The sequence below is a fragment of the Dryobates pubescens genome, chromosome 8 (assembly GCF_014839835.1).
Source record: "Dryobates pubescens isolate bDryPub1 chromosome 8, bDryPub1.pri, whole genome shotgun sequence".
Classification (NCBI taxonomy): Eukaryota; Metazoa; Chordata; class Aves; order Piciformes; family Picidae; genus Dryobates; species Dryobates pubescens.
Window position 1 is genome coordinate 22,241,027 of NC_071619.1, and position 27,991 is coordinate 22,269,017.

At 36.0% G+C, this 27,991-nt stretch overlaps 1 protein-coding gene across 36 annotated transcripts in view; it reads right to left on the minus strand.

Annotated features, from left to right (window-relative positions):
* KCNMA1 (potassium calcium-activated channel subfamily M alpha 1) overlaps positions 1 to 27,991 on the minus strand; it is a 417,239-nt gene that overhangs the window by 300,260 nt on the left and 88,988 nt on the right. The gene's annotated exons all lie outside the window — the stretch shown is intronic.

Consider the following 27,991-nt stretch of genomic DNA (forward strand, 5'->3'; position numbering starts at 1 on the left):
GCTAAGGCAAGTACTGTTTCCAGTGCACCTATGGGCTTCAAGTACTCTGCATACACCAAAAGCTGGAAATATTTTGTTTGTAGATGACTTGCCTGTAGGCCACTGAGCAGGAAATCAATTGCAGTTAATTCCCTTCAGGATATCTGTTACACAAGCAAAGATGTTTGACACTGGTTCAGTGATGATTGCTATAGTAGGAATACTACACCATCATGGTCAACACACAGACCTGTGAGATGACCTTGAGCACCTAGCTGGACATAAAGGTATTTCCTGAGAGCAGTACTGAACTAATAAAGCAGTTGCACTGAATCTGTCAGCAAAGGACAGTAGAGCAAGACTAAAAACATAATACAGAGACTAACAGTTGATTTTGGAAAATCTCAGTATTGCAGCTTAATTAGTTAATCAGATTCATCTGTTGGTTTCCCTCCCAAAATGCAGGATCTGTCTTCTTACTCGTTATTACAGCATAGTGTGCAATGTGGCTATACTTAAAATAACAGATTATTCAGTTACAACAGTAACCCCTAAGCAAATAACCAGACAGAATATAAAGGCCACATTGTATTTGCATAACTGGACCTCATTCCCTAATAAATTTGAATAGTGAATCAGATGTTTTGCATTCAGCATTGCAAGAGGTATTGCACACGCACAGATCACAACCCACAAAATTTAGCTCATTGCTTAGTACAGTGACAAATACTACAGCACAAGCTGTTTGCAGGAGAGTTAATGATTGGCTAAGGACAATTCATGACCCACATCATCATCAAGTCATATAGATCAGCTCCCATGCAGATCAGCCTTGACACCATCAGTGTTTTGATTATAAATCAGGAAAGAGAAATGGAGATTCTCTGGGGGTTTTGAGTGCATGGTGCAGCTGTATATACCAGACACTGGAATGTAACAGAATGTTGAGGTTTAGGCAACCTAGATACATCTCCAAGACCCTGGGTACACTCACAGGCTTCACTGGCCCTGGCCACTTTGCCCTAGAGTCTACCCCAACCCTCCCTATGGCTCAGGATGCAATTCCAGCCCAGCCCAAGGCTACCAGTTCCCTACAGCACAGTCCCACCCAGCCATAACAGTGCAGTCCCCTTTCATAACTGTTAGACCTTGTCTTTCAGATGGTAATCTCTACACACCAGACTACTGCATGATCCAGCTCTAGATTGCTATCTTTTACGTGCTGTACAACTTTATAGTAAATAAAAGTATTAATGTGACTTTCATAGTAAAGGAGGTGTAATTATGTCTTCCTCTCAGATTAGAAGTGAGATGGTGATTAAATGCCTAACTCAGTCACCATAGAAATCATCATCAGAGTGAAAATAAGCTACAGAATTTCTTGATTTTTACACCCACCACCCCTATTTAAAATTTCAGAGATGTACGTCTTGGTAAAACCATTCATAACTATGAATTTTGGCATTAAAGGACTACAGATCACTAAACTAAACAAAACATCAAACAAGAGTCAGTTTTACAGTAGTGAACTTGAAAGTATTACAGTTGGAAAATTCTGTTACTTTTTACACCCTCCTTCCTTTCCCTCAACCTTTTTGTCATTGTATCAAACTGAGTTTAAACGATGTTATTACTCACAAGATTGTAAAATAAAAATTCCTAGCACTCAATAAAATAGTAGACAATTTATTTCACTGAAGAAAAGGTAGCTTTTATATTTTCAGAAGGTTCTAGTATTCCAGAGATTTTGCTGTATTGACTTTTGGCTGCAAAGAGAATAGAGCAGTACGATGTGACAGACCTATTCAGTACTTGATCCTCCGAAGGTATTGAAGTCTGTAATACATTTGAATTGCTGTATTTCTGCATTTATACTACTTGTTTCACCTCTATTAAAATCTCCCACCCATATTATTTCTTAATTAAAATCCAAGTTAAACAATCATCCCCTGCAAAGCAACATTTGGAGCAGTCTCATGATCAGCTACATTTCAAGCCTAGCTCCTGCTATTACAGCAACAATAATTAATATACAGATTAGTTGACATTATGTAGCATTCGTATGCAGTCGGGATATTTTACACTATTTTTTCATCTACATGGCAGCATTTTAGCTTACTTCATCATCAGTTAAGTGTTAAGAAAAGTTTACTCCCAAGTCATCATTCAGAGATCACTAAAGGAGATTTAAACATTGCTATCGTTTACACTGTGTACAAATCAGTCCTGTTATTAACTGTGTAGTACTGTTCAATTGTTATTTCTTCAACTCAAAGCACTGAGTAACCAACACCAGAACCTGAAAAGGGTGCCTAAAAAAAATAACCTGTGATGGTAATTGTTTAATTATTTACAGGTTCAGCAGCTACAAGTAAGGTAATACTATCTTTATCCACTCTGCTTACCTGTTGTTTCACAAAGTGTTCATTATTTTAATTACTTGATGACAAGAACATTTAGGTAGAATATAAAAGGTGTATTTTGTGAAATATGTATTTCCTGAACTTAATTTAAAAATGGAATATAAAGCATGATAAGAAGGTACTTATACAAATGAAGACTCGCTGTTTTAGTAATGGTTTGATGTGGACTTGGAACAGACTTTGTCTCAGATTTTCAACAATAAATACTGATTAATATTACACAAGCGCTGGGATATTTAAACACAGGAACATTAGGAAAGCGGACTTCAAAAAAGGAAGAGACACAGAAAACCAGTTATATATTTTTGAAAATGTAGTCCTGCTTGCTTAACTATCTCTCTGCAGAATACCTGTACAAACCTAGAACTACTGCACGGACATTATATTTAACAAATCATGCCCACGTTACACAAGAGGAAGCAGTATGCTCAGTTTAAGCAGATATACAACAGTAACACCAACAAAGCAAGCCCAGTACTGGCTTTGGAATTCCATCCTTAGAGACCATGAAATAAGAAAGAGACTACATGAATTGACAGTTGCACCTGGTATGAAATATACAGTAAAAAAATGTAAGTTTAGGGAAGGTAGCAAAGGGTTGGTTTAGATAATGATGCCTGTAATTTGTAATTTTTTTCTCTACTGCGTGTCTCCCAATTAACAGTACTGCATTCCAAGAGCCTGCATTTTAGGCTCAGATCAATATCACTTTCATACTGGAAAGTCTTATATAATGGAAAATAATTTGGTGTTTGCAAATCTGGCAGGTTAAGAAAATACTAAATCCAAAATAAATGCTGAAACTTTTCTTAGTAGTTTAAACCTGAAATAGTACACTCCTGGGAGACAACTACTCTTTTTCTTTTCTCCATACCTGTGAAAATTCTGAGAAGATTCTTGCCAGTTCTTACTTAAAACCAGACCCTTACATTCTGTGCTAACAAAAAAAATAAAAATAAAATAATAAATAAAAAAAAAAATCTTCCCTTTGAAACATCTAGTTTCCAAGAGCAAACATACTTTCTCCTTTTGAAGTGACCAGGTTCTTTGTTGTATTTATGCATGCCTTCAGTAATACTGACTTTTTTTTCCTGTGCCACTCATATTTCTGGTATGGGGTTACTTGTATAAAATTCCCTTTTTATGTCATTGTTTTGACAGACAGAAATTGCTATAGTAGAAGAATTAATTCTAAAACTTTGACTTTGAGACAAGGGAAACTAGATTACTAAAACACAGTGTTCCAGTCATGATCCCACAAACAGTGTATCAGTTTGTCAAATGAATGGTTCCCACTTAAAAACATGAAAGAGTAGACATGTACATTATCTGAAAGCTAAAGAAAATACAAAAAGATTCAGTTCCAAGCTAAAAAATTTCTACACATTAATGGAGATGTTATGATGCAACACCTCCATTAACATAAAACAGTATTTCTGAATAACTGGAAAGCTAGCTGAGTAATTTTTATACCAAAGAACTGGAAGACATACTAAGGCCCTGTTCTGCCATTTTTTAAGCCCTCAGTTGCATTCAAGTCTTCACCCTATAGCTATAGCACAAAAGTAACGGCAGTTTCTGTTGACTAGGGATCTTATAAATATATTTGTCTTTATGATTTTAAGTGTTTCATTATTACACAAATGGTAGGCAATGTGGGACATATGATTACAGGAAATCATTAAATAACACACAGTAAAATTATACTGATAAAAATTGTTAGAGTAGCTATACAAAATAACTAAAGACATATGTGTGAAAGGGAAGCAATTAAGAACTCAAGGCGTGAACTTGAAAATCAAAGTCTTAGTAATGATACAAGGCAAGTAAAAATAGATTATAAAACCACTGCTCAGTGAATTCAAAGAAAACAGGAGAGAACATAGAAGGATTGCACAATATGACTATTTAACAACAATTGTTTCTAAAATCACACATACTTATGCAAGCACACAAACAGGGTATTTTTTAAAAACTCATGATTGTTGGTTCAAGTTAGCAAAGCTTTGTAAGAAGAGTTATGCAAGCTTTGACTGTGAGTTCAGAATGGTGTGAATAATTGATTTATAATTATTAATAAAGTCCTTTTTTTTTTCCTTTATTACTGATTAGTGAAATTGGCCTAAAACTACATGAGAAGGTAAATTACTGTCTGCAAAAAAAGTAAATAAATAATTAAAACAGGAAAAGTCAGTGATGCGTGATGCACACGTTAGCAGTATTAACTAAAAGTATTCCTCTCAATCTAGCACAAAACCATAAATTTATTCTCCATTTCCATAGTCAACAGAGCATTTCTTATTAATTTCCCCTATGAAGACCAAATTACTATCACAATAAAATATTCCCTGAAGAACGCATTCAATTATAAAGTAACAGACAAAAGGGCAAAACAAGCATCTTGTTTTATTAATAGGGACATTAAGTTTAAATCAAAAGGAGATGCCATTATTCTTTGGTCCCTACATACCATAGAAATATGTACATCAGGAAAATTAGATAATTAATATGTAAGACAATATTAATATTTAATTTTCATGTATTAATTTTTCTGTCATTCAAGTATTATTTCCAAATATATATTTTTAAAGACCTTTAGAGTATCTATACCAGATCACTAACCTGAAATCTAACTGAAACTGAACTCGTAAAATGATATTAAATAATATCAGACAGGACTGAGTTATTGAAAGTATAGAAAGGGAAGAGATCCTTAACGGTAAAGCATAAAGAAGGGAGAAAGGGTGCATGCATCTTTCTCCTACCTAATAGAAGGCAAATCAAAGCATGTAATTGAAAATAAAATTGATACAGACATTATCATGAAATGAACGCTGCCAAATTACCTACATCCTATTGACCAATTTATCCAGTAGAAATTTCTTTTGTCATAGATGATAGACAGATGATAAAACAAAGAGTTGGGTCTGTTCAGTTTGGAGAAGAGAAGGCTCCAAGGTGACCTCATTGTGGCCTTCCAGTATCTGAAGGGGGCCTACAAGAAGGCTGGGGAGGGACTTCTCAGGATATCAGGTAGTGATAGGACTAGGGGGAATGGAATGAAGCTGGAGGTGGGGAGATTCAGGCTGGACATGAGGAGGAAGTTCTTCACCATGAGAGTGGTGAGGCCCTGGAATGGGTTGTCCAGGGAGGTGGTTGAGGCCCTGTCCCTGGAGGTGTTTAAGACCAGGCTGGATGAGGCTCTGGTCAGCCTGATCTAGTGTGGGGTGTCCCTGCCCATGGCAGGGGGGTTGGAACTAGATGATCCTTGTGGTCCCTTCCAAACCTGACTGATATTATGATACTACTATGAAATACCAATAATTCAATGAAAACTTGTCTTGAGCAGTAAAAAGCACATTTCACTTACTGTCTACATTTTAAACTCATTTTTATGATGCTCCATGGTACACTGCAATCCATAAGTCTTAAAACTCTGCATGAATATGAGAAAGAGGTCTTACAATGTAAGGGGGAAAGTAATAAGCACTGGGGAAATTACCTAGATTGTTTATCTTGATTACAGGAAGTACTTCAGATGATCGATTGTAATTTTGTTGTTGTCAACATTAATACCCAACTCCCGTTCAAGCTTTTCAATCAGCACCTCTTGGCACATTTTTTACTACTCTGAAAGGATGAGAAATACCTTGAAAAATAATACATTTGATTTTGCTCAAATTTAAGAGAATTACCAGCAAATCTTTTATGATCTAAATTATTAAAATAGATTTTACAAAGTAATTACGTGATAAAAACGAGAGAATTGCTGAAAAAAACCTCTATTCTCTACCAGGCATATTCAACATTAAAAACATAAAAAGGTCACTAAAAGGTTTCAAAAGTGGGTTTATTTTACTAAGATATGCATACAAATACAACATAGAAAGTAAGTAACAAACTGCTTTGTCAGTAAGAGTATATTTATCAATGGATTTTCAGTTGCATACTTTTCTTCATCCTGCTCAATTATAGAAGATGAAGCTTTTACCTATTATCAAATAGCATACTGCTTTGATTATATTAACCTCATATTATTTTCTTACTTCTGGTATCAGAGGTATCCAAGAGAAAGAGATGCAAACTACATTGTAGAAGGAAATTTTTCTCCTCTTCTGTGTATTGCAGAATAATAAGTGGTGCTCAAAATCACCTCTGTGATGCTCCAAAACCAGACAGATTCCAAGGAAAGGCATTACATAGTTTAAGAGAGTTTCTAAGCACAAGGTAAAATAACTACTGAAAACTCACTTCCTTGAACTGTAGAACTACCTAGAAAACTCAGTGACAGTAATTTCAGGTCTTCATTTGATTCAAATCAAACATTTTCATGTGTAAGGTCTGGACTTAAGCCCTTATGGTCTCTATTTTACATGAAACAGCAAACTACTAGTACTGTGTGGGAGTATAGGAAACATAGTATCATAGAGCACATGGATCTATGATGATTTGAAAATTGATGGAAAGTCATTCTGTCATCTGCAAACTGGACAGACCAGTCATTTCTAAGGCATCTTTTGATTCAAGAGAAGCATAAAATACTTATGCTGATTGTATTAAAATATAAAAAGAAATCACAATGAATTAAAAGCAACTCTGTAGGACATAAAGCTACATCTAAGTCTTTACCAGCACAGGAAATTAATTTCCAGGGTGCAGCACAAATATTTGAAGAGCTGTAGGTCAGCCAATAAGTAATTAAAAATACTTAACAGAACACAACAGTTCTCACCTCAGTGATTACAGAGTGTAATGCAGCTTTCCGACTTGAAAAAACTTGGTGGGGCAGAGGAGTTATGCAGGGAGGGGAAAAGAGAAAGAGTCAGAGAGCACAAAAATGTGCAGAAATTTGGTAGAGTATTATGCAGCTCTAATTTTCTAAAATATTGAATACTAAACATTTCCCCCTACAGGACCAGTCATCTCACACTGTAAGAAATATGTAAGTGCTATTATTTAATCAAGTAGCGATGATCTCAGTCATTACTCACTGCTATGGAAACAATTTTGTGTAATCTGAGCCTCAAAATTCCCTTCAATAAATGATTCAGCAGACAAAAGCTAAAAATCTAAAAGAAGAAAATTTCCTTGTAGATAAATTTCTTTTAAGTAAGATGCAATACTTCAGTTCACTTCCCAGACACAATATATCAGCATCCAATTTATCAAACATCAGTACTCGTAGACTACAAACACAGCTGGTACATTTATGATGGAAAATAATGTGCAATTCCTTCAAATTCATAGACACCAACTGAAATCTAAGGCAGAGAAGAAAGGAAAGTCAAATTCTTGGCTTGCATACTATAGCTCCATTAATTTTTAATTATGCGATACAGAATGAGGACAAGGTCAGTGAAATCTCTTTGACTTTCTTAACCTCATCACTAAATAACAGAAATAACAGAGAACATCTACTCCTCTTGAGGGTGTACCAGCGATGCACTGCTAGGAATTGGTGCATGACTATGACATTGAACACAGCCTTTGTAAGCAATTAGAAACTGGACTACTGGAAAATGAAGATACATGGTGTTCATTCTTGGCTGTCAGAACACAAATAATTTTATCTAAGTCTTCTTGCCTGCAGCAGGATTGAATCTGCCTGTACCAAAATTTGTAGATGACGGTTCTAGTCTGACAAATCATTTTCTAAATGAGAATAGCAGCTCTTTGAAGTTCTGCAGAGGCCTGAATTGTTAAAAGCAGTTGCGTTAGTAGCATAAGGCAAGTGAGGTGCTTAAAGGCAGACATTGCTCTGTCTCATGAGTTTGCAGGTTTTGGCTTTATCAAACTCACAAATACTGCAGAAGTCACAAAAACATTGTCTCTGAATACCAACTCTGTCTATAAAATTATGCATGACACAGCAAACGGGTATTGTCCGCTGATCAGGAACAATAGCTAACAGGTAAGAAGATAGGTACATTTTTAGTTCTTTTACTAACATTAAATAGTAGTAAAAATGAAATTAAAGAGTAACAGTTGTCAAATCATCAGAGAACAGTGAGTTTTAATATGCTTAACCTTCAGAGGAGCAGAAGTTAACAAAACCTTAAAAAGTTAATGGGGCTACAGAGCTTGAAAATAGGTGGAAATTAACCATTTTGTGGTAATTTGGTAACTTCATGACAGGACCCCACTTTTTTATTTTAGATTTTATAAAAATTATTCTAGTAAAAAGTTTGTAGCAGCATAAAGATCAAATGGCTCATCAAAGCAGGCTGTCACACTTTACACTATTTGCAAGCTGTGTTTTACAGAACCTCCTCCTCAACTTGAAGTCTTCCTTTACAGTGCTTCCTAATTTGCTCAGATAGCTTCCTAAGATGCAGGTGCCCCCCCTAATTTATCTGTGATATAAGAGTCACTGACATCCCATTCAAGTATCATATGAAGTTTAGAATTTTACCTTTAATAGTTTTTACAAGGTGGGGGGGGGGGGATTAATTAAGAAGGATTAATAAAGCCTTAGTAAAGAAAAATCAAGTAATTATTCAATTATTCATACATCAGCAATTCACATCATCCAAATTACCTGACTTCAGCTTGTACAGCTAGAATACAACCAGAGGATACATGTGAGAAATGCACTTGGAGGAAAAACTATCTCTCTGCATTTTAGATTCAGCTCATTGAAAACAGGGGTGGGGGGGAGGGGGGAAGTATGAACTGTAAGAACAGCTTGTTTGCTAGTTTAAAAGTATGAGTTTGATCTTCACAAACTAGTTTAGTGTTAAAACATTGGATCTACAGGCATCAACAAGTATAAGCCATACATAACATGATTCCCATTTTGTCTGCTGATAGTTGGCTCTAAGATGAGGTTTCAAGGATCTTTTTCTTCCTGGTCACTCTCTAAACCCTCACTGTCACCATGAGATACACTGTGCATAATTCAAGTGCTTGATTTTATTAATGCTTGTAAAGTGCTCAAGATACTAAAAGCTATGTGCAACACTTAAGTAGTTTTCCGTTCAATTACTGATGATGCCTATATTGGCCACAATTGCTGCCTTTTCTTACTAACTAAAAGCATCTAGAGATCTTCGTCTTAGGTTGCAAAAAGCTTGTACTGAATAGAATTAAATTCCTGTGAAGAAGAAAGCTTTATCCTTAAGACTAAGTCATTGTGGTGGTTTCTTAAAGGCACAGCGTCAAACGGTCAGTCATATATCAGGTTTTTGTACTGTGCTGTTTTATTAAAACTTGACTTCAAGTCTATTTTAAAGTGCTCTCTGTAGAAACAACATTTCCTGGTTATTGATTGGGTCAATAAAAAAATTCAAATGAAAAATGTTACCTTAATTCAGGTCTCTTTTCTAGGATTCAAAAACTGTAAAACAATTTCATTTCTGCAAGTGTGGTTCAGAGCCTCCACTGCTACATCTTCTACTATTGCCACTGATTGTGCCAGCATTCAGTACTGAAAAGAGGATCAGCAGCAGCACACATCCTTCTGGATGAAATTCAGCCAGCCTCCTGGGGTGACAGCAGATGTTTTTGTTATTCCTCACGTATTGTAGGAGCCAATACTAACTCAGGGAAGGAGCCAAAAACTGAAAGCAAGACTGACAGTAGAAATAATATTGTGGTCCAATGGACACTGAGGTCACTGTTTTTAACTAAGGCAGGCATCCATGAGGGGACACATGCCAAATTACCCAAATGGTTACACAGCTTTTCAGCTTGCCGGGAAAGATTTTGTTTGGTTTTGGGTTGGTTTGGTTTTGGTTTGTGTTTTTTTTAATAAAACAAAACAAAAATATGATTGCAATTGAAAAATACCATTAGGCAGGGTCTAAACCCAGTAGTGCATTCACCACAACTGGGACACTACAATAATAAAAGCTACCACATATACAAATCAGACTCCAAAAGGAGCATGAAAGCTGCATTCTTTCATACAAGGAAATCTGAATACAGGAGTTCTCACAGATTATTAGTCACATATTTTTAGTTTATGCAGTGAAGTTTTCTTTTTGTGAATATCAGCAGAGAACTCTTTTTTAAAAAATATATTTTGAAATTATGACAATTCCAGGAAGAAAGTGAAAATTGAGAACTTTTATATGGACTCAATATAGTGAATATTTTAAGTTACAGAGACAATAAATTACACATAATTTTCTCAGTAGTTCTAAGAGACAAATTTAAAAAAAAAAAAAACAACTCTCATTCACTGTGACATCTTTTCCAAGCTATGGCAAACTTTGCTAATAAGTTTTGAACAAATAATAGAACAATTTTATTCTAAAAGCAAAGTGAAGCATGCCTACTTTTTTCCCTTTTTTTTAGGAAATTAAGGCCACACACAGCTTTAATTTGGTGCTTTCCAACATTCTATTTAGTTCATCCTAAGCTTAAAATAATTTTAATACAAGCTCATATATAGGTAGCAGAATGGAGGGAAATAGAATTATTTAACTCCCATAAATATATGTTAGAAGCAGGGCAAGCTTCCCACTGCATCTGCTTTCTGACACCTTAGCCACGCAGCATCCCAACGATGGTGGCATCACTGCCTTGCTGTGTTCCAGACCCTGGAGCTCAGAAGGATGCCTTCATTACTTGGAGGCCTAGTAAAAGTGATATTTATTAAAATTATCATCAGTCACAGAAAAAACCAAGAAAACAACCACCACCAAAAAAACACCAAACCCCAACAGTTTAAAAAATGTATGATTTTCTGCTGTGCTCTGCACTTCCTGTAATCAGTGAGTTCTGCTGGAATCCAAGTGGGGGAAGTTCTTCATCAGCATAGGGATATCAATTATGAAAATGTCAGCCCTGTTGGACACCAGACTTGAACTGCTGTTAGGTAGGCTGTTTATGAGATAGCTGGAGCAAAACTGTAGAATAGAACACTAAATGAAATACTTAACAGAAAAAGTAAGGTTAGAATTACATGCAACTTGCATGCAAGTCTTACTGTAACAAAACTGTCCCATGCCTCATTCCTCCAGTGGGAGTTTGGAATTATGCCTTAGTTTTTATAATTAGCTCACTCTTTCACATATACACACACTCCACTTATTTTTTGAAAATCCTGATAAAAACAAACCATGTTTGATAACACTCTCACATCCACTGAAATGTAATCACCTTTGGTACTAACCACAACTTGGAGAGTATAGCTGCTATAACACACCACAAATACAGTGAAAGTGAAAAATTGTGGCCCTCGATTTTTCTGTCGAAGTACCAAGTTAGTTACCTGCCTTTGTGCATTCACCTGTACTCTGCTTAACCCATCGTGCATTAAGTTCTCCTTGGGAGAGAAAAAACGGGAAAAATGGAAGGAAAATCATCTGGGTTTCTACCCTTGAATTTTGCTGCCTATATCAGCATTTGAACACAGTAATAAGGCAGACCCCAAAAGGTAACTTAATTCCAGGGGAAACACACTATAGTCCACATGAATGCTAATTCAACATTTCTTTTAGGTACTAAAAAGAAGCCTAAAAGTAATAGGAAGTATTTATAAACATTAATTTACTTGGTGCTCCATAAATCCTTGGAACATGGCTTAACAGACTGTCTATGTTCAAGTGTACCAAGAAATAGTTCTGCAACGTCAGTATCGTTCTTCTAGACAACAATCTTAGATTGCAAGGAATCAATCAGTTTCAGCATGTATCAAGATCTCTCCTGCAGTAAGGGTAGCTTTGGGCTTGGGTCAGTTCAAATACAGGCCAATGCATGTGCAAGAAACTATTCATTTATGTAGGTAGCACTACCTGTTTAAAGTGTCAGCGAGGTTTGAAGCATATTTCTATGCATAAGTCCTGCACCCTATAAATTTGCTTGCAAAGTCGTTCTCTTCCTCTTTTTTCCCCCTCTGCTCCCATGGGAGATGCTCCCTATTGGGTAACAATGGGGGAGTACCTCAAAGCCTCTTAGGCCTGATGCCAGGAGGAGAAGGGGAGGTGGAGGGACAGTCTCAGACTTGGCCAGCCTGAGACTGCCATAGCAGGGGAGTTGGGGGGGGGGAGTGGGGGGGGGGGGGGGAGCAGGAAGATCCCTGGGGGTTTTGGGTACACCCACAGGTAGGGAGAAGGGAAGTGTTGGGGGCTTTTGGGTGTGGGGTAAGGGACTCTCTATGCTTTGGGCTATCTTTGCTACTATGCTTTGCAATTTCTGTAAAACACAAATTGCTTTTCCATTTAAACTTTCCATCACTATCCAATCCATTTTTGTGTCATTCTTTTGCCCCTCTCAGGGCAACAGAGAATCATAAAATCAATAAGGTTGGAGAAGACCTTAGAGATCATCAAGTCCAACCCATTACCTCACACCTCGTGGCTACTAAACCATGGCACCAAGTGCCACGTCCAATCCTTTTTTGAACACCTCCAGGGACAGTGACTCCACCACCTCCCTGGGCAGCACATTCCAATGGCAAATTACTCTTTCTGTGAAGAACTTTCTCCTCACTTCAAGCCTAAACTTCTCCTGGTGCAGCTTGAGACTGTGTTCACTTGTTCTGGTGCTGGTTGCCTGGGAGAAGAAACTAACCCCCACCTGGCTAACAACCTCCCTTCAGGTAGTTGTAGACAGCAATAAGGTCTCCCCCGAGCCTCCTCTTCTCCAGGCTAAAAAACCCCAGCTCCCTCAGCCTCTCCTCATAGGGCTTCTGCTAGAGACCTCTCACCAGCCTCATTGCCCTTCTCTGGACACATTCAAGAGTCTCAATGTCCCTCTTAAATTGAGGGGGCCAGAACTGGACACAGTACTCAAGGTGTGGCCTAACCAGTGCTGAGTACCGGGGCACAATGACTTCCTTGCTCCTCCTGGCCACACTATTTCTGATGCAGGCCAGGATGCTGTTGGCTTTCTTGGCCACCTGGGCACATTTCTGGCTCATGTTCAGCCAGCTGTCAACCAGTACCCCCAGGTCCCTTTCTGCCTGACCACTCTCCAGCCACTCTGACCCCAGCCTGTAGCACTGCATGGGGTTGTTGTGACCGAAGTGCAGCACTCGGCACTTGGACTTGTTAAATGCCATCTTGTTGGGATTGCTATATCTGGATTTTCCAGTGCTACTATGTTATTTGATGGGGAGGTGGGTGGGTGATTATTGTTCAGAAGTTTTCATTTCTTCTGTTTGTTGGGTGCTTTTTTAATCCAGCAAAGTACAGTGAACGGTTGAGACAGTTTATAACATTTTCTGGATACAAATGAATGGACAAAAGAACATCGGCATCATTAGAAGTCAAGGAAAGATGAGTTAAGGATGGATACCTCTCCTCTTTGAGTCAAATTAAAAGTACAAAGAAACTTCATTTTCTTTGCTTGTTTATATCTGCTGGCTCTCTACTTCAGTCCCTGTGACTCCCCTTATATCTTGTGCTTATTGTGCTGCCACTTCTCTGCTTTCCAGGAATCTAAAACTACAATGCTACAGTTCATTTATTGTATCAACTACATTGCTGATTCATACTCCAAAACCCTACAGACATTTTTACCGGGCAATATTAATATCAAGTGATCAATTATGTAAGCATAATTTTACACATAAGACTCTCCATGATTATTTCCTACAAAGTTTAAATCTGTTTTAAGTGCAAACACATATGTACTAACTTTAAAATTAAAAAATAATAAAAATATATTCCAAAACATTGCATAAGCTACTAATTACTACTGATCTATTATTAACAAGATTTACTTGTTCCATCAAAAAGTTCTACTCACTATAGCATGGCTGCAAAGACAATAACTACTTTTACCTTTTTTAACAACACTGACAACATTACAATAGGTTTGCATAATTATAGTTGTCTCTAGCATGAAAACACAGCTGGTTTGTATTTAAACAATGAACAAATTAATTCTGAAAAGAAATAATGGTGCAGTCAAAATGGGTAACAATTTAAGACCTACGTTTCATTCAACTAGTCACAAGCAGAGCAAACAAAGCAGCTAGCACTAGCAAAAAAAAATAAATCCAAAGAAAGTTACTTGGAGCCATTAGCAAAATTCATTTATAATAATGCTTTTTTTATAAAATCAAGTCAAGCATCTCTGGGTGTGGACAATTGTAAAACCTTGGCATAGAGAGATCTAAAAAAAGGAAGTATCACATTCTCAGACACATTACTGTCTGAGTTAAACAGTGCATACAGTTCACTAGCTATTAGAAGTTAATTGGATTGTAATCAGAAGTTGCAACTAGATAGTTGCTGAGTATTAAGACCAATAACATATACCATACTACATACAAATTCACAAGTACAAAAATTCATAAATACAAAACTAGCTAAATAAAAATAACATTAACATGTAGGAAAACACTGAAATGTTGATCAGGAACTCCCCCCTCCCCACATTTACTTTAGATAGATGCAATTGGCAAAATTTTTCTACAACACAAATAATTTTACTACATACTACGATGTAACTCTGCTTTTAAAGAAAGGTTGGACACTAAAGGTTACTTATGAACAAGGAAAGCCTTTCCATAGTTTTCAGCAGTCTTTTAATGAGCCCTCTATTATGCATAATTTCCTTCCTGAGCAAGGGACAACTAGAAGAAATGGATACTTTGCTGTGATAGATCCATTTTTTGGTTTATTGTGGAATATGGGAAAGACGTCATTCTTCAGAACGTATTTACGCCTCAGTAAGGGTGCATTCTCCTAGTTGCATCAGTGGGCCTTTGAAAGTGCTATTAACTAAATACCAACACTATACATTGTTACAGTACCACTCACCTGACCATCCACTAATGTATGATCAGTTTTGGAAAAAGGATTCTATGTCCTGGGTAAAAAGCTGCCAAGCAGCTGACACTTTTGTAGTCATTACAACAAACTAAAACCAAGTAATGTGATCTTCTGTGCAAGATGAATGAGGATCCTGTAATTTTATTAACAGGAATAGGAACAGCAGTCTTGGGATCCAGAAAACACACATACCAAACAATGTGCAGACTGCTTCATTGGACCACTAAGGACAGTTCACTCTCTTCTGAACTGCCTAATGTTAGGATCCCACATTGTATCTCAGCCTTGTTAACATCCAGCATTCAATAAACTGACCTATCACCTATATTAACCAGTGTAATAACAGCTAAGGGTGTTAACCATAGAACTGCAAGCAAAAAGGGCATATGCCCAATGCTTGATGCATGCCAAGAAAAGAAATATTTAGTCATGGAAAACAAAAATGTCTTAAGTGTTTTTTGAAGCATTACTCCAGGGTTCAAATAGTACCAGGAAGTTCTTCAACAGTTACTATGTTAACAGCAACAAATAAGTTACACAGAAATTTCCAAACATTACATTAATAATTAGTTTAATATTTAGCAGCAACACTTCTGAAAGGTATGTTTATAAAACAGAGAAAGTTGTTCATGGAAGATCTACTTTCACATTTTTTAAATCAACATACCATGGAAAACAGCTCTATGAACACTACAGTGCATATGAATTTGAATTCTTATTGTGCTGATAAGTACTCTTTTAAATATTGTATTCAAATATTCTTTAAATTTCTCATTAATTTTTTTTGGCTGTTTGATTAAGTTAATAATACAATGCATCTGCATCAGACTGAATTACAGATACTAGGATTTGGTTTCCTGAATTCAAATAGTATTCATTCAATATTCGGAAAGTTAAAGAACAAAATAATTTTATTTGAGGGAGTTGCTGTTCTTGGTTTTGTTGAGGGTGAGGTTTTTTCCTTTGCTTGTTTCTTTTGGTTTTGGGTTTATTATTCTTATATTATTTTGTAGCTAGCATTGCTGTTCCACTCAATAGATACATTGTTGAAAAACAATAAATAAATCCTAGGGTCCATGAAGTGGAAATGTTATTTATTTTTTTAATGGAAAAAAACTGTGCTGTTCAGAATCTATAAAACAGAACTGTGACAGTGATCTGACTTCATTCTATCTCTGAGGAAGAATTTATTCATCAGTTAAGCAATTCTGTTATGAAACAAACCAAAAAGTCCACCCAAGTGCATCTATTCTTGAAAGTTCCCTCTTCTACAATTAGCTGCATCTTGACTTCTTTCTGAACATGATTCTATGATTATTTCTATACTAACATCAGTAAATATTAAAAAAAATTTTAAGAGTTTGAAGTTGCCCCAACTCTTAACAAATTGATATATAATAAGATTTAGTAATAGCTACTGGGTTATAGTTAAGTGCCAGTTAACTAATCACTTAGTTAAATACTCAATAATTTACCAGAACAATTTTAATCTCCATTAACAAAGTATGTTTAGAATTCATATCAAAAGAAATATAAGCTAAAGGTCCTATATTGCTTCTGCTGAAAAACAGGAACTTGAAGTGAAACTAAACTATAGGGTGATAAATGTATTGACATCTACGTATCTACCAGAAGAAAAATATTTTATTCTTATTTAGGTTTGCTTAAACAAAATATGAACCAGTCCTTCAAATAGGATAAAAAAAAACCACCAAAGTCTAGAGCAGTTGGATTTTACTGACAGAATGCTTTCCATCCAGTTTTACTTTGCTTAGGTAACAGATGTTCTGTGATAACTAAATATAGATACGTATGTAGAAAATGGCAGGATGCAAGCAACTTCCTACCCAGTCTGATTGTAACTGCAGGGATTTGGTTTTGTGTAGTAAAGAAAACATCAATCTGCAACTCTTAAGCAGTTGCGTATCACTGATAAAGTTTCTGCACCTCCACAGCCTGCACAAAAGAAAAGCATAAACTTCTCCTTTCACACATGGTAATTTAAGTGTCTATTAATCACCTACATAATACAAGTTTTTGAGAACAACCTTAAATTCACAATGTTTACATTTTGTTTTCAGAAATATTACCACAAATTATCTTTGCCATGAACATTAGATTGCATAATTATTGGATTTGTTATCAAACTTTACCCCTACTTAATAGATATTGAGTTTTGAAACTTTAAATCAATTTGTACAGCAGTCTCTTCAGTCAAAAAAATTCATGTTGATGCTGCAGATGTTATGTATACACATGGCTGTGTCAAGGAATATGATCCCTGTATTAGTTAGTTTACACATAGAAGGAAAAAGGGGTAAACAATACAGATAAAAAAAACAAATCAAAGAAATCTAGAGACTTCAAGCTTATGAACAAAAATCTGGCCTGCATACATCTGTGGTTTAATTGCCTTAACATTTGCTCTGTTGCTACATCTTGGGGGAGGGAAAAAAAAAAAAAAAAAAAAAAAAAAAGAGAAAAAAAAAAAAACCCAAAAAAAAAAACCAACCAGAATGGAAATGCACATCCCTGATCACTATAAAAGGACGTGTGAAATGTGCATTGAACCTGATGCTTTTCTGGTTTTGCTTGCCATTCATCACGTGCTCCTTTTAAAAATGCTCCTTAGACAAACATTAGGGGAAACATTGTAATTTAACATTATTTTACCAAGGTTTAAATAGAAAGTGTTATTCTGTAACTGAGAGACAGCTGGCTGTTACTGTGATAATGATATGTCAAATGAAGATCTTTTCCACTGGAATATTTTGCTACCCCTGATTACAGGTTAAATTCCCAGAATTAAAACCCCATTCATAAGGATTTGAAAGCCTCAGCTTAAGACTTGTCTTCCATATGTTCCTGTTCTCACAGAACAGTGGATGCTACTCCGTATCTGCCCACAAAAGCAAACAACCAGAACAAAAACATGGTTACAGGGAACATCATTAAACTATAAATAGTTATTAACTGAGATACAGTGCATGCCATGCACCTTATTACAGTCTAGCAAAATGCCTGTGACAGGAAAAATGCCACAAGCCTTAATATTTCCTTACTTAATCTAAAACATCTGAACAATAGGATTACTTCTTAGGCATTTTTTATGCTACCTGACACTATTTATTTTTGTATTACTGTGTAACTGTTTCTGCCATCAAAATATGCACAATAACTGAAAGCACAGAAAAAAGAATTAACTTGAACTGTGCTTTTTAACATATTCTGATATTACATAAAATCCAACAGTGCATGAGAAGAGTGTATCTGTAGTTCACAGTAAAAGTGATGATAAACTACAGTTTTCCTGGGTGTAAAGGCAGCAAATTCCAATCCTGACCGAAATGTAGTTCACACTGAGCAACTGAAGACCACAAGCCAGCGCTCATGAGCTTTGGTCTCAAATACAGAACCACATTTCTGAATGGTTTTCTCCAACATATAAACAAAGATCCATGTTGGAGAACAAGTTCCAACTGATTTTAACAAGAGTTCATTTTAGTCTGGTGTACACAAACACCACATGTTTACCATTCATTACAGATGCTACATGCATCATATTGCCTACTAAACTTACAAGGCAGAGTTGCTGCTGCAGGCTAGAATAATACATCCTTTTCAGCAAATGAATTTTGTTTACTGCTTTTGCTGCTCAGTGAGTGAAAAAACATCAAGTTCGGAGCTGAAAATGTAATAGAATCAGTAGATAAACTCTGTGGATCCGTGCAGCTAATTGTTTTGCTTTTGGCTATGGCATATGTATTACTTGACTGCTAATTTCACGGTCTGATACTGCTTCTTTATAGCAGCAGAGGAAAATGAAACTCTAGTAACCCCTTCAAATATGCTGATAAATATGCATTCCAGCCCTCTGCAATATGTTTGACACACTCCTCACCCACTGTTATTCTTCCCTTTTATGATGTCTAAAACAGTCCCTTATTTTAGCTCTCAGTCTTACCATTGTCAAGCCAAATTTATACATGCTCCAATTTATACATGCTCCCAGCTTATTCAGTATGCAAAAAGGAATTCTAATTTCCCTGTTTACAGAAATCCTCTTACAAATCTGTGGTATGTCTGTTTAGATTTGAGGAGGGGTAGACACTGCTGTATACTTCTAAAAATCTTCAAGAGAGTAACAGCGGCATATTTCCCTGCAGATGGACAAATAAACACTGAAGACATCTCACTGTACATGACTGAACTTTCCAGTTCAAACTGAGATTAATATTTCATTTAGGAACAGGAAGAATGGCTGCTGTAGTTAATTTTAACCTATCTGGCTCTTAATGACTGTCTGAGATGAAGACACAACATTGTAGCTGTAAGAAGGTGGCTGAAAAAAACCAAAGCTTTGGCTAACCCCTGAATTATTTGAGTACCATGAAGTAAAAGCAATGTTTCTAATGTTACCTTTAAAAGAAGTTAAAGGAGAACAAGAATATTGAAATCTATCAAATCCATAGGTAACAGTGGATCATACAAGAACAATTATAATAAAACAAACAGTTGCAAAATCAAGAACAAATGGAACAAAGCTGAAAAGCAAGTCTAAGGAGACAAATCCTGCTTGTTTAACTTAAGTACATATTTCTTTCCACTGGAACACTACAGTAACATGTTCTTATACTACTAACAGATCAGGAACTATCTACAATATTTTAGCTGTGAAAGAACCTGTAACTGCTGCATTCCATTTTTTCTTAAGAGTTATTTTGGTTTGATTTTTTAAGGAAGAGGAATTTTTGTATAATTAAGGAGATTACCTAAAAGTGAGGCAGTAAACAGGAAATGGAAAATGAGAAAAGATTAGGGGAACTGAGACACTCTAGACATGTCAAGAATGAGACAACTTAGAATGAGTAAGTATTTGGTATACTTATGTATGAAATCTAAAAATTGCAAACCAAAACCCTAGTATATACAAACTTTCAAGTTTATAATTGTTTATGAATTTAGTAAATACATATATATAAATGCATGTATATACATAGAAAGAAATACAGGCAGGACAAGCAAACAATTTTAGATCCTGGGCAACACAAATCTAGTTTCCTATAGAACAAATTTTCATCATTGCCTAGCAACTACAGCTATTTTTACAAACTGTGATAATTCACCATTTAAGTTATCTTTACTGCGATCTGGAGGGAAGATGACTTAAGTCTCATCTCTCCCCATCTATCCCTCCAATACTTTTTAAAGACAAAAATCAGTCCTTCACAGAAGCCAAGTCAGAATAATTTCAGCATATAAAGTGCAAGTCTGAGGAACAGTCTAAATGACAGAAAAGGACACAATTGAGCAAACACTTTTTATAAATACATTTATAGATATGGTTTATTGTTATTTATAATATTTCAGAACCTATTTTCAGAACCTTCTGTAGATTCTGATACGATAACAAAAGGTCTGTGTAATGATGCATAATAACAGGATAGTTTCAGACAAAAAAGGCATTTCACTGCATGTTATAAACTGTTGTGTTGCATGTTAAACATAAAATTCATTAGAAGTGAATGAACACTACTATCACGGGATTTTGTACAAACAAGTGAATAGTAATCAAAGTTCCCTTGCAAAAATTGTATCACAAACATGACAGAGGAGGGGGTGGGGTAGAAGTTCAAAGCAAGAAAACAGGTATAGTGCTTTTTTTAAATTTAAAGCCTGCTGCCATCAGCAAAAAAGCCTAGCTATATTATATAAGAATAACATCTCTGGAAGTTTATAAGGTCAGTATGAGAGATGAGGTATTAGAAGGCTTGGTCCTGCACGTTCAAACTGCTTGAAATATCCTGAAGATATCTTCTTGCACATCTGACTACAGATTTACATATTTTTGAACATGTTCTATGGTTACTTTTTGAAAAAAAAAAAAACAGAATAAAAAATACTAGAAACACATGGTTTTAAGTGGAGATGAAATTCTGATAAATCCATATAGCACCAGAAGGTAAAAAGATGTCTCTATGACAATCCTCATGATGTAAAGTAATAAGAGCTATTAACCTTGTATAATCTGAAAATGCACAAGATTGAAATCTCTGAAAGATGAACCGGAATACAGCCTTTACCTACAATTTTCCACAAATAATACATACAGATATGAAATCCACTGAAAATTACACCAAAGTACACTCCTAGAAAGGTTACCACTTTCAACCAAATAATACAGTTTGGTCACAGTGTACAACCACCTTCTGTACTCTCTTGAGGTAAGAATATGAAAACTAGTGCAATAAAAACTCAAGAGGTTCCTCTCAAATAAACATTATCCTTGTCTTAGAAACAGGGAATCAGCAAGACAAGAAAATTCAGACATACCCAGCTTTAGGGTAATTGAGTTTCAGTGATGGGTTCCAAGTGCAGAAACTACCTAATTGTTTTAAATGTGCTACAGTTCAAAAATGTGAGTGGATAGAAGATTACACAGAACAGAATCAAGAAAATTTGGCTAATTTTAATTTTTTTTTTTCTTCTCTTTCTTTGGTAAGTAGTTCACATATACTTCGAGATAAATCAAAAGGCAGTTGCAACTGTTTCTTACCTATGAGACACACAAAGTATTCACTGTGTAGAAACTGAGGAAATTCAGGTGTTCTCTTTTTAAAATACTATAAAATCCTGTCAAGTTGCTTTACTCTGTGGGAGATTTTCCAGAAATACATTTAAACAAGGTAGCATTTCTCAGATCTTTCTTTTGGAACTTTAGTTCTTTCTATGGCACTTCCAGGAAAGTGTTGTTTGACAGAAAACAGGCTGACGCCTAAGAATCACGTTCAGTCACATTTCATTATAACTGCTTAGAAAAAACTATGGATCTATATAAAAGCAAAAAATGTGAGTACAATTTGATCCTTTAAATGTCCTTTTTTTTTTTTCCTTCTCCAGTACAGTGAGTCACTGGTAAAACCACAGCTAGCCTCACTGGTTTTACTAAATATTAACACAGAATTCTCTAAAATAAGTACAGTGTATTAAAATGACATATTCCTCATGCTTATATAAAAGTGACCTGCAAGAAACAGCATAGAAATAAAATTCAGAGACTAGGAAAAGAAACCAAAGAAAACACAGACAAATAATTTCTAACTAGAATTTCAGTAGATATAGGAAAGACAAATTTCTTATTTTCACACAGCAGGCAAAATTTGATTTTCTTCCCTCAACTGAGAACTTATCAAACATTATTTTACCAATTGGTGAAGCACAATCAGAGCTTCTAAAATATCAGCCAATGTAAAAGCTACTATTATAATACTTGTCTATTAAGAACTTGAATTTTGAAAACACAAAATTGTTAAAAACACAAACAATTAAGAGTCTCAGAGAGTGTAAGCCCACCCAGAGAAGAAAACTATCACAGCGAAGAAGTAATTCACATCCAAACATTCTCCATTCACTGGTCTAATGTTATTTCTTCCACATTTTGCTTTTCTATACTGCTTTTTAGCAAAATTATAGCTATTATTGCATATGTTGTTTTCTTGTTGTTGCCTTTTTTTAATTCAAAAATAGAAGTCTTGTCAAAAAGTTCAGGTCTCTAAAACATGCCATCCATGCAGGTGTGTTGAAAATATTCAAAATATCATTTCCCAAACAGAGGAAGTCTAATGATATAACAAAATCTCTTTCTGGCTCAGATACTCACTAGTTATGTGCTAACTTACAAAAATAATTTTGAATATCTCCTAAAGTAAAAGGCTTACTTTTGGAGCTCTGGGTATTATCATAATTGGAAATTATTATCTCTTATGTTGGCTCTGTTCTTCCAACAGTCATCAAAAAAACAGATAAAATGTCCTCAAACTACCCAATTATTTTCCAACAATATGTCCTAGTTATTCATTTGTTCATGTCAAGATTTCTATGATTACATATTTCCTCAAATGATATTATGTGTGGTAATAGGAGGGTCAATGAGGAGTAACACAAATAAATTTTTTTTTGGGGGGTGGGGGAAGAATAAGCACAAGTAAGAGCAGCCCAGTGTCTTCACAATCAAGTGGGTAAAATAAATTCCAAAGGGGCTATAAAACTTCTGACTTCAGTAATCTTTATTTCAAATTATATTCTCATAAATTCAGTAACAAAGAATAACTGTTTAGGGCTTTCTTTTTCTTTTTTTTTTTTTTTTCTTTTTTTTTACACCTTGATCTCCTCCAATTCTCCCTCTTGGAATATTCTCCATTCCAGTCTTGCTAGGCAAAAAAATGGTAACTTCATTCCTGGCTGGCTACAAGTTGACCAATAGTTATAATCGACTATAAATGTGGCCATAAAAAGAATGGAGATGTTCTTCAATGAAACAAGAGGACTATTTAATAAATAGGATATTAACAATTAATAGCTTCAACATATAATAAAGTGAACATTATTTTTTGTCTTTGATGGTGTTAAAAAATTCAAAGAACTTCTACACATTTTAAGTTTTGGGTTTTGTTGGGGTTTTTCTTGGTTTGGTTTGGTTTTTTTAAGCTGTTCAGTCATTCAAGCTTGTACAGTCTATCAAAACTAGGTCAAGTCATGTAATTTCATTCATGTTTTTCTCTTTCCATTCAGTTTTCATTCTTTTGCAGCTTCAAACCATGGAAAAATTACTTCAAGTAATTATTCAGAACCACACGGTTTGATTTATTTATATTTCTAAAACTCTGTATGAGTGGCTTAAGAACAAACCATCTTAAGCCCAACAGATGCAGGGAGAGGTTCATAGTAAATAGGCGTTTCTGAATCAAAGATTCTACTTTCTACTTGCTACCATTCTCCTCTTGAGACAAAAAAAACAAAAAACCAAGCACACACAAGAACCAAAACAAGAAAGGATGCTAAGAAATATTAGAGTGAATTATCTCACAATTTTGCAGCTAATGAGATCTTCGCAGTCAGAACTTTCCAACAAAAGTTGTTGTCACTGATAAGACCTATTAAGAGTTTCACCATTTGCTTAAGCATTTGAAGGTGTCATGGATTGAGTGGAAACTGCTGTGTTATTCATACCATGCTGCAGTCATGCCAGCTTCAAAAAATGCAAGTGCTGACTGCAGCAAAGTGCTATTGGTCTTGAAATTTGGATTGCAACATGGGAGGCTTTCTGGTCCGGTTGCTGCTTCTGGGTTCTTTGGGGTGTTGGTTTTTTCCACTGTGATGGCAGTGAGACAAGGAAAGACTGGGGAATAATTTTCTGGTTTGGGCTTTTGGCTCACTTGCTTCTGCCTGCTGCTGCTTTTGCGCCATGCTTTTTCTGCAAATAGGCTAAGGTAATTATGTCTTTTGTACCATGTTTTTCTGACTTCGATCAGTAAACTCTATTCTTATCACACTTTCCTTCTTTTTGTCTCAATCCCAAGTTTTTGTGTGTTACTTTTCCCTCACTTCCGTGTTGGGAAAATAGACAGGTTAACCCACAGGTTTGATTTGATCCATTCTGTAATGGTTTGAATCAGAACAAAAGGAAATTAAAAAAAAAAAAAAAAAAAAAAACCACAAACAAAAAAAAAACCCACAAATTTTCTTATGATGGACAGCTACAGCATGGCATCATCTTTTACACTTACCTCTGTCCATGTTCTTGCTATTTCATTGATTTCTAATGAACAAAAAAAACCAATCCCCAAGTATGAATTTAAACTGTTATGTCACTTTAAGTGCAACTTATTTGCAGAATACAACATTAATTAAAACTTTCATTAATGTCAGGCATAGTTCAGACAGATTTAAACTACCACTCAGTTCAGAAATACATCCAAACCTATTATTTCAAAAGGCTTAATTAATGAACATTTACTGCATCTTGAAATAAATGGTACAACTAAAGACAAACCACCCTATCCTATATGGGTCATCTGCCACATAATAAAAGCTGCATTGAACACCTACTTGCTTTTCAAATTTGTTAGCTTATGAAACAAGTTGTATTTCTAAACAAAATGCTCTGAAAGGGGTTTGAAAGCAGATGCTTTCCTAGCAAAGGAAAGCCAACAAACATGCCATAAACCCACTAAAACCCAACTTCACACACTCCACTCCGCTCTGTCTTCTTTCAGATTAATACTTGATTTAGAATACACTGGGATCATTAGTGCTTTGTCACTTTCAAAGGAGTGGAAAATTTCATGCTTTCTTTAGCTTCCTAAGATGTTATCAGATATAACTTGAGGATAACAGACCTAAACTTTAGATTATTCTGGAGATGACAGACTTGGTCAGTTACAGAGTTCTGCTATTATAATGCCAGGAAGGCAGCATTAGCTAAGATTTTCAAAACACTTATCTCTAGAGGTACACTAAAATTTGCCATTTTTTAGTCTGTAATGATCTAGTTTTCCAGAAACTGATACAGCTAAGAATACACCTTTGGTAAAAGAAAAAAAAAAAAAAAAGAAAAAAAAAAAAGTCCAAAAAGTTCAAGTAACTTCGAAAATCCTGGCCATTTATGAGCCTGCTTTTTATTTAAAGTTGCAGATGTTTTACCCATCTTGGCTGTTTCTACACAGGGACAAAAGTGAAAGGGCCTCCAGAGAAAAATGTTCATCATCAACTGGTTGAAAGATTTACTTAAGGAGCTAGATTTAAAAAAACTACAATATGTATTTGTAATTGATCACTAAATTAAGATCAGGGTGTTTGCCTGAATTATCTAAAGATTGCTTCTTATGTAAACAGAAGAAAGCAAAAGACAGAAAAATTTTGTAGCAGATATTCTGACAATGCAATACAGGAACTTATACGAAATAAACTTCTTAGTGACTGGGTGGAAATTATTGGGTTTTTAGAACTAGTAAAATAGGATGTTAAAAATCAAAACACACCAGGAAGAAAAAAAGGGGGGGGGGGGGGGGGGGGGGAAGGAAAGAAACAAGAAAAAAACCCAAACACCTTCCCTAGATTTATTCCTTATGACAGGAGAAGGCAAAGTTTGTTCTTGGCTATGATACAAAGAAGAAAAATCTAGAGGACTGATGCAGAATAAATGTGTACTACTGCTGTTAAATAGCTACAAATGTAATTGAGCTTTCTAAAATCTTGAAGTAACATGTAAGCTTACTAAGAGTAAAAAATAAATGCATAACTGAATACATAAGCACGGGCATTAACCTAGAAGGGTAGGTCAATTTCACATATTAAAAGTCAAGGAATAAATTGTTATTAGCAGCAGCAAGAATATATTTGGGTTGAATAACGCAAGAACAAATGTACTAAAGTTAATTTCTGGTCACCTTACTCTGATACTTTTAACTAAATTATGTATGTTCCACAGTAGATACCAGTGCTTATTCACTAAGCAGCAAGAGTATCTGTACTGTCCACATAAACAAGGGCAAATGGCGAAGAGGAAAGCAAGCCAGGAGAGATTTAATTGGCATCCCACTGAGATCTTGGCTTCTGTGATTCAGAAGCTCTAAAAACTGGGCTTTTTCTTCCATATAAATATTTCAAGGGAGACAGGATCAAAGCCCCTTCCATTTTGCAGGTATCTCACACCTTTCATCCTAACTAAATGTAAAAATAGTTAGAAATTGTACTCTGAAATGGCAGCCAGGAGAACTCCTCTTCTGAAAAGGGCTGAGTGGAACCATCTAATCCAATTAGAGGCACCTGGTGATATGACTGGCAAGCTCTACAGAATCAAACGCAATGTGGCAAACATCCAGCAGAGACAAATCAGGATGCAAGACAGGGAATTGTGAATTTTTAGACTTTGATGTTGAAGACAGACCTCAAATGGAAAATACCCAAATATTGGCATTCTCTCTCACCTTGCCCCCTCAGCCTGAATAAATAATCTAAGTTTCATTTGCTGAAAACAGGTTCTTGCAAAACCTCTGTCCCTGCAGAGGAACAGGAAAGGACATGAAATATAGGGGTGCTGGTCAATGGTAGGCTGAACATGAGCCTGCAGTGTGCCCAGGCAGCCAAGAGGGCCAAGGGCATCCTGGCCTGCATCAGGAACAGTGTGGCCAGCAAGAGCAGGGAGGTCATTCTGCCCCTGTACACTGCACTGGTTAGGCCACACCTCGAGTACTGTGTCCAGTTCTGAGCCCCTCAGTTTAGGAAGGATGTTGACTAGCTGGAGCATGTCCAGAAAAGGGCAATGAAGCTGGTGAAGGGCTTGGAACACAAGCCCTATGAGGAGAGACTGAGGGAGCTGGGGTTGCTTAACCTGGAGAAAAGGAGACTCAGAGGTGACTCTACAACTACCTTAAAGGAGGCTGTAGACAGGCAGAGTTTGGTCTCTTCTCCCAGGCAAACAGCACCAGAACAAGAGAACACAGTCTCAGGCTGCACCAGGGGAGGTTTAGGCTGGAGGTTAGGAGGAAGTTTTACACAGAGAGAGTGATTGTCCATTGGAATGGGCTGCCCGAGGAGGTGGTGGAGTCACCGTCGCTGGGGGTGTTCAGGGCGAGGCTTGACAGGATGCTTGGTTCCATGGTTTAGTTGATTAGGTGGTGTTGGATGATAGGTTGGACACGATGATCTTGAAGGTCTCTTCCAACCTGGTTTATTCTATTCTATTCTAAATGGGCTGCCCGAGGAGGTGGTGGAGTCACCATCACTGGAGGTGTTCAGAAGGAGACTTGATAAGGTGCTTGGTTGCATGGTTTAGTTGATTAGGTGGTGTTGGATGATAGGTTGAACATGATGATCTTGAAGGTCTCTTCCAACCTGGTTTATTCTATTCTATTCTATATTGTCTGAGCACACAAAGTAGTCTACATCCATGGACTATACCCATTTTTTGTGTTCCTCAGTTCATTACCAACTCATGAATTCTATCTGTAATTCTCAGTCACAGATGGCCTGCTTCTGCGATACTGTCTGCCTGCTTAGCAAGCTTCATTTGCTAATCAG